The following is a 10613-nucleotide window of genomic DNA, read 5'->3' as shown; positions in this document are numbered from 1 at the left end:
ATGCTGTTGGATGTTTTTCAGCGGCAGGGACTGGGAGACTAGTCAGGATCGAGGCAATAATGAACGGAGCAAAGTACAGAGTAATCATTGATGAAAATCTGCTCCAGAGCGCTCAGGACCTCAGACTGAGGGCGAAGGTTCACCTTCCAACAGGACAATGACCATAAGCACACAGCCAAGACAACGCATGTGTGGCTTCGGGACAAGTCTCAATGTCCTTGAGTAGCCGAACCAGAGCCCGGACTTGAGCCCGATCGAACATTTCTGGAGAGACTTGAAAATAGCTGTGCATCAACGCTCCCCATCCAACCTGACAGACCTTGAGAGTATCTGCAGAGAAGAATGAGAGAAACTCCCTAAATACAGGTGTGCCAAGGTTGTAGCACCATACCCAAGAAGACTCGAGGCTGTAATCACTGCTAATTTAATCCATTTTAGAATAAGGCTGTAAGGTAACAAAATGTGGAAAAAGTCAAGGGGTCTAAATACTTTACGAATGCACTGTATAGGCTTGATGTGAGTTGTTACTGTGTTACGTGAGTCTGAGTAACCTACTTTATTACACATAAAAAACAGAGAAACTATCCGCCACAGTGGAGGAGGCGTCACTTAGACATCTTCACTTTGATGCATGCCATCGATGCACAGCATCTAATTTACTCTGCCCTTGGGCTTTAACAACGTACAGGTAGGTAAGAGAACGCTTGTAGGCAAACTACATTTACAAGCGTTATTTTTGTATTTATTGGCGGTGGATGTCCGTGCACAGGCAGTGTGCAGGGATTATTTCAACAGCCAAATCAGATTAAGAAATTACATCAAATATAGCCTATTGTTTTCACGACATGTTTTTGTATCTAGGCTACAGAAACTACGGTCTGCTGGAAACACAGGGCGGAGCTTTAGCGCCTACTTTTTTTGTTTTGATGCATTTTTGTCTGGAAGCCTATTGCTTGTAGTCTGTCGAGTACTAAGCCGATTCTATTTCAAGGGTAGCGAGTCGAAACGGGACATCGAGACCATGATTAAACGACCCGACGGAAACTTTGCACTCTGGGCACATTGAGAGCAGTAAGAAATCACGCCAGGAATTCATCGGGGAGCAAGCAGTAAACTATAAACATGTAATTGGAGGACTGTTCCCGATAAAATAATTTGACAACTTTCTACGGATGCATGCTACTGTCATCGTGTTTTAAAAAAAATATTTGCTGAAGTGTGTAGTTAGGCTACTGGAGGACACAACAAATTCGTTTAGGTCTTGAGGTAAGGTACTTTTTTAAAACCTATTTTCCTACTGTATAAAATAAACGACAGTTCATATGCAAATATTTGCCATTGTTTTAATGATTGCTTTCCATGGTGCCACCAAAACGTTTGAGGAGGACAGTGCATTGTGGTGAAGAGGAGAGGGGATAAACAGTCCGTCAATGGTTAATTAATTCACAGTGCGAATGTAGCGTTCAACAGGCAGGTTAGAATGCTCTATAATATCAAGATCTATAAGGTCTATTCTAGGCTACACTTGACTAGATTAGAGACATAGAATTTCATTTTTTTCTTGGCATCTCAAGATAACGAAAAACAGGCTCACTCTGCTGGCACACAATTGCTTTCCATTGGTTTCTTTCTGTAGACCTATCTTATCCTTTTCACAAGGCAGACTATTGGTGCTATCATTGTCAGTGCAAACTTGTGTTTGTGAGGGGCCCTAACAAAAGAGACAAGGCGTCTATTGTACAGGATCAGCAGCAGATTACTAGAATTCCTTTTCTCTCCACTCGCTCAATGGCCTCTTAGTCTACTCCATCTGGACTGCCTAAAAACCCACACTGGCAGTGGCAATAATATTTGTATGCCTTTGTCATTCTTCAGCCGTTGCTCCTGTTCAACCTTCTCACCACAGTATGTTGGAGACCTATAGAGAAGATATGGACAGTTAGGCAATAGACAGTTAGACCATCTCCATCCTGAGTTGTATTTCTGTATTGCAGATGTGTATCCACACAACATGCTGTGGAACTGTAGGCCAGGGACACAAAAACCCCGCAATCAAATCTTAAGTCTTGTCAAATAAAAATGGTTTGGATGACTTGCCTCCTGGATAGGCCTAGACTTTGAAAGAAAGCATATGAGTGTAGGCCTGACGCAGTCGAAATCAAGCTTGGCAGAATGGGATCTGATGTTTAGAGGTCTGTAATAGTAATGATGTGTAGATGGAAAGATATCTGTAGATGAATCTGGATGGTTGAAAAGACACAGACAGACAGACAGACAGACAGACAGACAGACAGACAGACAGACAGACAGACAGACAGACTATCTATCTCCCGGCCATCAGACTGTTAAAATAGTCACCACAAGCCAGCCTGCCCTGAACTTAGTCACTGTTACTAGCTGGCTGCCACCCGGTACTCTACCATGAACCTTACATAGTCATTGAACACTGGTCACTTTAATAATGTTTACATACTGTTTTACCCACTTCTTATGTATATACTTATTCTAGTCAAGGCTCATCCTTAATAACTACTGCTGTACACACCATTTCTATTAATATACTGTCCATAATGTCTATACACACCATCATATACATAGACTCAGCAAAAAAAGAAACGTCCTCTCACTGTCAACTGAGTTTATTTTCAGCAAACTTAACGTGTAAATATTTTTGCAAACATAAGATTCAACAACTGAGACATAAACTGAACAAGTTCCACAGACATGTGGCTAACAGCAATGGATAAATGTGTCCCTGAACAAAGGGGGGGTCAAAATCAAAAGTAACAGTCAGTATCTGGTGTGGCCACCAGCTGTGTTAAGTACTGCAGTGTATCTCCTCCTCATGAACTGCACCAGATTTGCCAGTTCTTGCTGTGAGATGTTACCCCACTCTTCCACCAAGGCACCTGCAAGTTGCCGGACATTTCTGAGAGGAATGGCCCTAGCCCTCACCCTCTGATCCAACAGGTCCCAGACGTGCTCAATGGGATTGAGATCTGGGCTCTTCGCTGTTCATAGCAGAACACTGACATTCCTGTCTTGCAGGAAATCACGCACAGAACAAGCAGTATGGCTGGTGGCATTGTCATGCTGAAGGGTCATGTCAGTATGAGCCTGCAGGAAGGGTACCACATAGGGAGGAGGATGTCTTCCCTGTAACGCACAGCGTTAAGATTGCCTGCAATGACAACAAGCTCAGTCCGATGATGCTGTGACACACCGCCCCAGACCATGACGAACCCTCCACCTCCAAATTGATCCAGAGTACAGGCCTCGATGTAATGCTCATTCCTTTGACGATAAACGTGAATCCAATCATCACCTCTGGTGAGACAAAACCGCGACTCGTCAGTGAAGAGCACTTTTTTCCAGTCCTGTCTGATCCAGCGACGGTTTGTGCCCACAGGCGACGTTGTTTCCGGTGATGTCTGGTGAGGACCTGCCTCACAACAGGCCTACAAGTCCTCAGTTCAGCCTCTCTCAGCCTATTGTGGACAGTCTGAGCACTGATGGTGGGATTGTGAGTTCCTGGTGTAACTCGGACAGTTGTTGTTGCCATCCTGTACCTGTCCCGCAGGTGTAATGTTTGGATGTACCGATCCTGTGCAGGTGTTGTTACACATGGTCTGCCACTGCGAGGAAGATCAGCTGTCTGTCCTGTCTCACTGTAGCGCTGTCTCAGGCGTCTCACAGTACGCACATTGCAATTTATTGCCCTGGCCACATCTGCAGTCCTCATGCCTCCTTACAGGACGCCTAAGGCACGTTCACGCAGATGAGCAAGGACCCTTCTTTTGGTGCTTTTCAGAGTCAGTAGAAAGGCCTCTTTAGTGTCCTAAGTTTTCATAACTGTGACCTTAATTGCCTGCCGTCTGTAAGCTGTTAGTGTCTTCAGGTGCATGACTGTTCCACAGGTGCATGTTCATTAATTGTTCATTGTTCATTGAGCAAGCATGGGAAACAGTGTTTAAACCCTTTACAATGAAGATCTGGGAAGTTATTTGGATTTTTACAAATTATCTTTGAAAGACAGGGTCCTAAAAAAGGGATTTATTTTTTTGCTGAGGTTACATATTTATATTCTGGACTCTGACATTGCTCCTTATGATATTTCTTAATTACTTTCTTATTCTTTTTTGGATTTGTTTGTATTGTTAGGTATTTCGCTGCACCTGCGATAACATCTGCAAATATGTGTATGCGATCAATAACATTTTATTTGAATTGACAGACAAAAAGGATAGACAAAGGCAGACAGATATTTTAGACAGACAGATTTAGACCAATATTGTAGGTAGCCATGCTTTCAGATATATAGCTAGCAAGAGATATTCTACTACCACGGCTCCCTATACACACACATACACACACACGCACGCACACACACACACACACACACACACACACACACACACACACACACACACACACACACACACACACACACACACACACACACACACACACACACACACACACACACACACACACACACACACACACCATCCCCCCATGTGTGGCCAACATGTGGGGAGGTAATCTGCTGCTATTAGGGTAATCTTCTCAGCATGGCCATCAATGGGGAGTATGCTCAGCAACTATCCGGCAGGCAGAGTATCGTCATCCCCGACAAAATTAGGGCCAAGGAAAAATGATTTAATCATACAGATTAAGTGGGAGAGACATGGGGGGGGAGACATGGCGGACAGAAGTTCTTTGTTGAGATTTTTCAGTTATATGGTTTATCTTGAAAAAGTCGTTTTTTAATCATGTAGGAAGGTAGGCTCTTAAAATCATATAGGAAGGTAGGATCTTGGAATCATGGAGAAAGGTAGGATCTTGAAATCATGTAGGAAGGTAGGATCTTGAAATCATGTAGGAAGGTAGGATCTTGAAATTATTGCATTCATGTGTTATTCCCATGATGGGGGTATTCATGACGCTTAGTGCTGTGGTCAATGTATGCTACAGGACAACCTGCTATGCTACAGGACAACCTGCTATGCTACAGGACAACCTGCTATGCTACAGGACAACCTGCTATGGTACAGGACAACCTGCTATGCTACAGGACAACCTGCTATGGCACAGGACAACCTGCTATGGTACAGGACAACCTGCTATGCTACAGGACAACCTGCTATGGAACAGGACAACCTGCTATGGTACAGGACAACCTGCTATGCTACAGGACAACCTGCTATGCTACAGGACAACCTGCTATGCTACAGGACAACCTGCCATGGTACAGGACAACCTGCTATGCTACAGGACAACCTGCTATGGTACAGGACAACCTGCTATGGTACAGGACAACCTGCTATGGTACAGGACAACCTGCTATGCTACAGGACAACCTGCGATGCTACAGGACAACCTGCTATGGTACAGGACAACCTGCTATGGTACAGGACAACCTGCTATGCTACAGGACAACCTGCTATGCTACAGGACAACCTGCTATGGTACAGGACAACCTGCTATGCTACAGGACAACCTGCTATGGTACAGGACAACCTGCTATGCTACAGGACAACTTGCTAAATACCTCATGTAATCTATAGCCTGATAGGAATGGTTAACCACCATCTAAGGCATTATTACTATGCTATATAGAATCTACAGTATACATTTTTACTACGTTTTGAAAAAGATGTAGAAATGTACTGCACTTTACTGTAGGGACAGTTTTATTGAATGACATTCCTCACTTGTCAGGTGCAGGGTACTGTAGTGGCATCCTCAGTAGTATGCAAATACACTGTTTTCACAGCTGCTGTGCCACTGTGGACCACGAACTGAAAAACACTATTCATAGTCAAGAATGACAGTTGAGCATAATATTGTTGAAATGCTTCATACTCAATGTGAGTGTGCTTTTGCTTAAAGTTATTTGTGTGTAAAAGCTGTAGAGGAAATAAGAGTGGCTTTGGTGTGTGTGTGGAGAGTACTCAATTGCAGTAGCTGTGTTTAGAACACACATGCTGGTGTCTGGTGAAGAGCTTGGCTCTGGTCAGTTGGCAATGCCACAGCTGAGAGCAATGTGGGCAGAGGACTCTGTTCTGGCATGGTGTGTGTATTTGTTTGTATCCGGTTAGTGTGTGTGTGTGCATGAGTGAGACATTTAGCTGAATATGCATCTTCTCTTTGAATGTTGGTACTAAACAGAGGATCTACTATCTAACCATCGAGGCTGTTCGTGTGACTGTCTTGCCAGCATACAGTATGCCTACTGTCCCTGTTTTTGGCTTTGTAATTTGAGGATAGTTTGAGCATAACCATGCTTCAATTTGACTTTACCAGGCAAGTCAGTTAAGAACAAATTCTTATTTTCAATGACGGTCTAGGAACAGTGGGTTAACTGCCTGTTCAGGGGCAGAACGACAGATTTGTACCTTGTCAGCTCGGGGGTTTGAATTTACAACCTTCCGGTTACTAGTCCAAATGAAGAGCAATCAATCAGGCTAAACAAATAACAAATGGGTTTGAACAAAATGTATATACAGTACACAACAGCACTTAGGGGCCAATATTAGGCATCTTTAATAAAACATTTTCACTAAAGTCTCCCACTCTATACAGATGGGAAACATGTTGCCTGATTCGTGAATGGATATACAGTACCAGTCAAAAGTTTGGACATAACTACTCATTCCAGGGTTTTTCTTTATTTCTACTATTTTCTACATTGTAGAATAATAGTGAAGACATCAAAACGATGAAATAACACATGTGTTATCATGTGGTAACGAAAAAAAGTGTTCAACAAATCAAAATATATTTTACATTTTGGATTCTTCAAAGTAGCCACCCTTTGCCTTGTTTTCATTGACCTGGCCAAGGCTTTCGATTCTGTCAATCACCACATCCTCATCGACAGAATCGATAGCCTTGGTTTCTCAAATGACTGCCTCGCCTGGCTCACCAACTGCTTCTCTGGTAGAGTTCAGTGTGTCAAATCGGAGGGCCTGTTGTCCGGGCCTCTGGCAGTCTCTATGGGGGTGTCACAGTGTTCAATTCTTGGGCCGACTGTCTTCTCTGAATACATCAATGATGTTGCTCTTGCTGCTGGTGAGTCTGATCCACCTCTACCCAGACGACACCATTCTGTATACTTCTGGCCCTTCTTTGGACACTGTGTTAACAACCCTCCAGACAAGCTTCAATGCCATACAACTCTCCTTCCGTGGCCTCCAACTGCTCTTAAATACAAGTAAAACTAAACGCATGCTCTTCAACCGATCGCTGCCTGCACCTGCCCGCCCATCCAGCATCACTACTCTGGATGGTTCTGACTTAGAATATGTGGACAACTACAAACACCTAGGTGTCTGGTTAAACTGTAAACTCTCCTTCCATACCCACATCAAACATCTCCAATCCAAAGTTAAATCTAGAATTGGCTTCCTATTTCGCAACAAAGTATCCTTCACTCATGCTGCCAAACATACCCTCGTAAAACTGACCATCCTACCAATCCTCTACTTCGGCAATGTCATTTACAAAATAGCCTCCAATACCCTACTCAATAAATTGGATGCAATCTATCACAGTGCCATCCGTTTTGTCACCAAAGCCCCATATACTACCCACCACTGCGACCTGTGCACTCTCGTTGGCTGGCCCTCGCTTCATACTCGTCACCAAACCCACTGGCTCCAGGTCATCTACAAGACCCTGCTAGGTAAAGTCCCCCCTTATCTCAGCTCGCTGGTCATCATAGCAGCACCCACCTGTGGCACGCGCTCCAGCAGGTATATCTCTCTGGTCACCCCCAAAACCAATTATTCCTTTGGCCACCTCTCCTTCCAGTTCTCTGCTGCCAATGACTGGAACAAACTACAAAAATCTCTGAAACTGGAAACACTTATCTCCCTCACTAGCTTTAAGCACCAGCTGTCAGAGCAGCTCACAGATTACTGCACCTGTACATAGCCCATCTATAATTTAGCCCAAACATAATGTAGCCCAAACAACTACCTCTTCCCCTACTGTATATATTTAGCTCTTTTGCACCCCATTATTTTTCATTTCTACTTGCACATTCTTCCACTGCAAATCTACCATTCCAGTGTTTTACTTGCTATATTGTATTTACTTCGCCACCATGGCCTTATCTCCATCTCACCATCACCATATCACCATCTCACCTCATTTGCTCACATCGTATATAGACTTATTTTTTCTACTGTATTATTGACTGCATGTTTGTTTTACTCCGTGTACAACTCTGTGTTGTTGTATGTGTCAAACTGCTTTGCTTTACTTGGCCAGGTTGCAATTGTAAATGAGAACTTGTTCTCAACTTGCCTACCTGGTTAAATAAATGTGAAATAAAAAAATAAACAGCTTTGCACACTCTGGGAATTCCCTCAACCAGCATCATGAGATAGTCACCTGGAATGCATTTCAATTAAATTAATTTGTGGAATTTCATCCTTCTAAATGCGTTTGAGACAATCAGATGTGTTGTGACAAGGTAGGGGTGGTATACAGAAGATAACCCTATTTGTTAAGACCAAGTCCATATTATGGCAAGAACAGCTCAAATAAGCAAAGATAAATGACAGTCCATTACTTTAAGACATGAAGATCAGTCAATGCAGAAAATGTAAAGAACTTTGAAAAATACACTTTGAAAGAACTTTTGCAAAAACCATCAAGAGCTATGATGAAACTGGCTCTCATGAGGACCGCCACAGGAAAGGAAGACCCAAAGTTACCTCTGATGCAGAGGATATCTTTATTAGAGTTTCCAGCCTCATTGCAGCCCAAATAAATGCTTTACAGAGTTCAGGTAACAGACACATCTCTACATCAACTGTTCAGAGGAGACTGCGGGAATCAGGCCTTCGTGGTCGAATTGCTGCAAAGAAACCATTACTAAAGGACACCAAAAAGAAACACTAGCAATGGACATTGGACCGGTGGAAGTCCAAATTTGAGATTTTTGGTTCCAACTGTGTCTTTGTGAGACGCAGAGTAGGTGGACCAATGATCTCCGCATGTGTGGTTCCCACAGTGAAGCTTGGAGGAGGAGGTGTGGGGGTGCTTTGCTGGTGACACTGTCAGTGATTTATTTAGAATTCAAGGCACACTGAACCATAATTGGCTACCACAGCATTCTACAGCCACCCCATCTGGTTTGGGCTTAGTGGGACTATCATTTGTTTTTCAACAGGACAATGACCCAACACACCTCCAGGCCGTGTAAGGGTTATTTGTCCAAGAAGAAGAGTGATGGAATGCTGCATCAGATGACCTGGCCTCCAACAATCCCCCGACATCAACCCAATTGAGATGGTTTGGGATGAGTTGGACCGCAGAGTGATGGAAAAGCAACCAACAAGTGCTCAGCATATGAGGGAACTCCTTCAAGACTGTTGGAAAAGCATTCCAGGTGAAGCTGGTTGAGAGAATGCCAAGAGTGTGCAAAGCTGTCATCAAGGCAAAGGGTGGCTACTTTGAAAAAGCTCAAATATAAAATATATTTAGATTTGTTTAACACTTTTTTTGGTTACTACAAACTATTTCATAGTTTTGATGTCTTCACCATTATTCTACAATGTGTGTCCAAACTTTTGACTGGTAATGTAGGTGCCAATGTGTTTTTCCATGTGTTTATTCCACAAATTAGGCCTATTCATTCAAGTAAACTACATTGGCAGACATTTTGGGACTATATGAAGAATTCAAATTCTATAAATAAATACAACGTTTTTGGGTGGAGTTTTCCTTTAGTTATTGATCTGCTGGGAAAACTCATACTCCCATGGTTCTTCACTCTCCTCTCACTCTTGCTGTAGTAGTGACCCCTTAAATTCATTGTCTTCCGAAAGGTGGCGTCACTCCTACGTGACGCTAGTACTTCAAATGACCTGTCTTGTGGGATTGGAACTCATTAGTGCTCGGAATTGCCAGGGACCTTACGATACGATATTATCACAATACTTATGTGCCAATAAAATATGCGATGCTCGCGATTCTATATTAATTTGCGATTCGATACTGGGATTTTATTGCTATTCGATGTTCCAAACATCGAGAGAGCGCCATGAGAAAATTAGTTTTGTTCAGTCATGGAAATAAAAGCGCTGGACACAAATTGGCTCTCTATTTAAAGTGAAGATGGAGAACAAGCTATAATGGAGAAAATACTGGAGTCTTATTTCAGGCATTGGTATTGTCAAAACAATACAAGATGAAATATTGTCAAAAATGATATTCCGATATGTAACTGTATCGATTTTCCCACGATCACTCGAACTCATCCTGAAATCTTTGTATTCCAGAGTGTCCGCCATTCAAAAATGAAAACATAGTTACTAATTTGTGATATCATGTCACGTATACTCCCTCTCAGGCCTCTAGGTCATCAGGCTGCTGATTATCCCGCACACCTTTCACCATCGTCTTGCGCACCTGCACCTCATGACACTCACCTGGACTGCATCACCTCCTTGATTATCTTCACATTAACTGTCACTCCCCTTGGTTCTTTCCTCAGGTGTTTTTATGTCGGTGTGTTGTTTGTGTTTCGTGTTCCTTGTTTATTTTATTTATTAAAACACTCACTCCATGAACTTGCTTCCCGACTCTCAGCGCACTCA

The 10613-nt window shown here is 43.0% G+C and overlaps 1 protein-coding gene across 1 annotated transcript in view; it reads left to right on the top strand.

Annotated features, from left to right (window-relative positions):
- The first annotated feature begins 678 nt into the window (after nt 1–678).
- The window catches only part of LOC110488254 (zinc finger protein 516), a 41398-nt gene continuing 31463 nt past the window's right edge, over nt 679–10613 (top strand). Inside the window, exon 1 of the mRNA XM_036971342.2 lies at nt 679–1266. The gene's annotated coding sequence lies outside the window, so the exon portion shown is untranslated. The remainder of the gene's footprint in view (nt 1267–10613) is intronic.

The sequence above is a fragment of the Oncorhynchus mykiss genome, chromosome 30 (assembly GCF_057628025.1).
Source record: "Oncorhynchus mykiss isolate SJ-2025 chromosome 30, ASM5762802v1, whole genome shotgun sequence".
Lineage (NCBI taxonomy): Eukaryota > Metazoa > Chordata > Actinopteri > Salmoniformes > Salmonidae > Oncorhynchus > Oncorhynchus mykiss.
The sequence above is the reverse complement of the archived record's forward strand: the minus strand, read 5'-3'. Positions and strand labels throughout refer to the sequence as shown.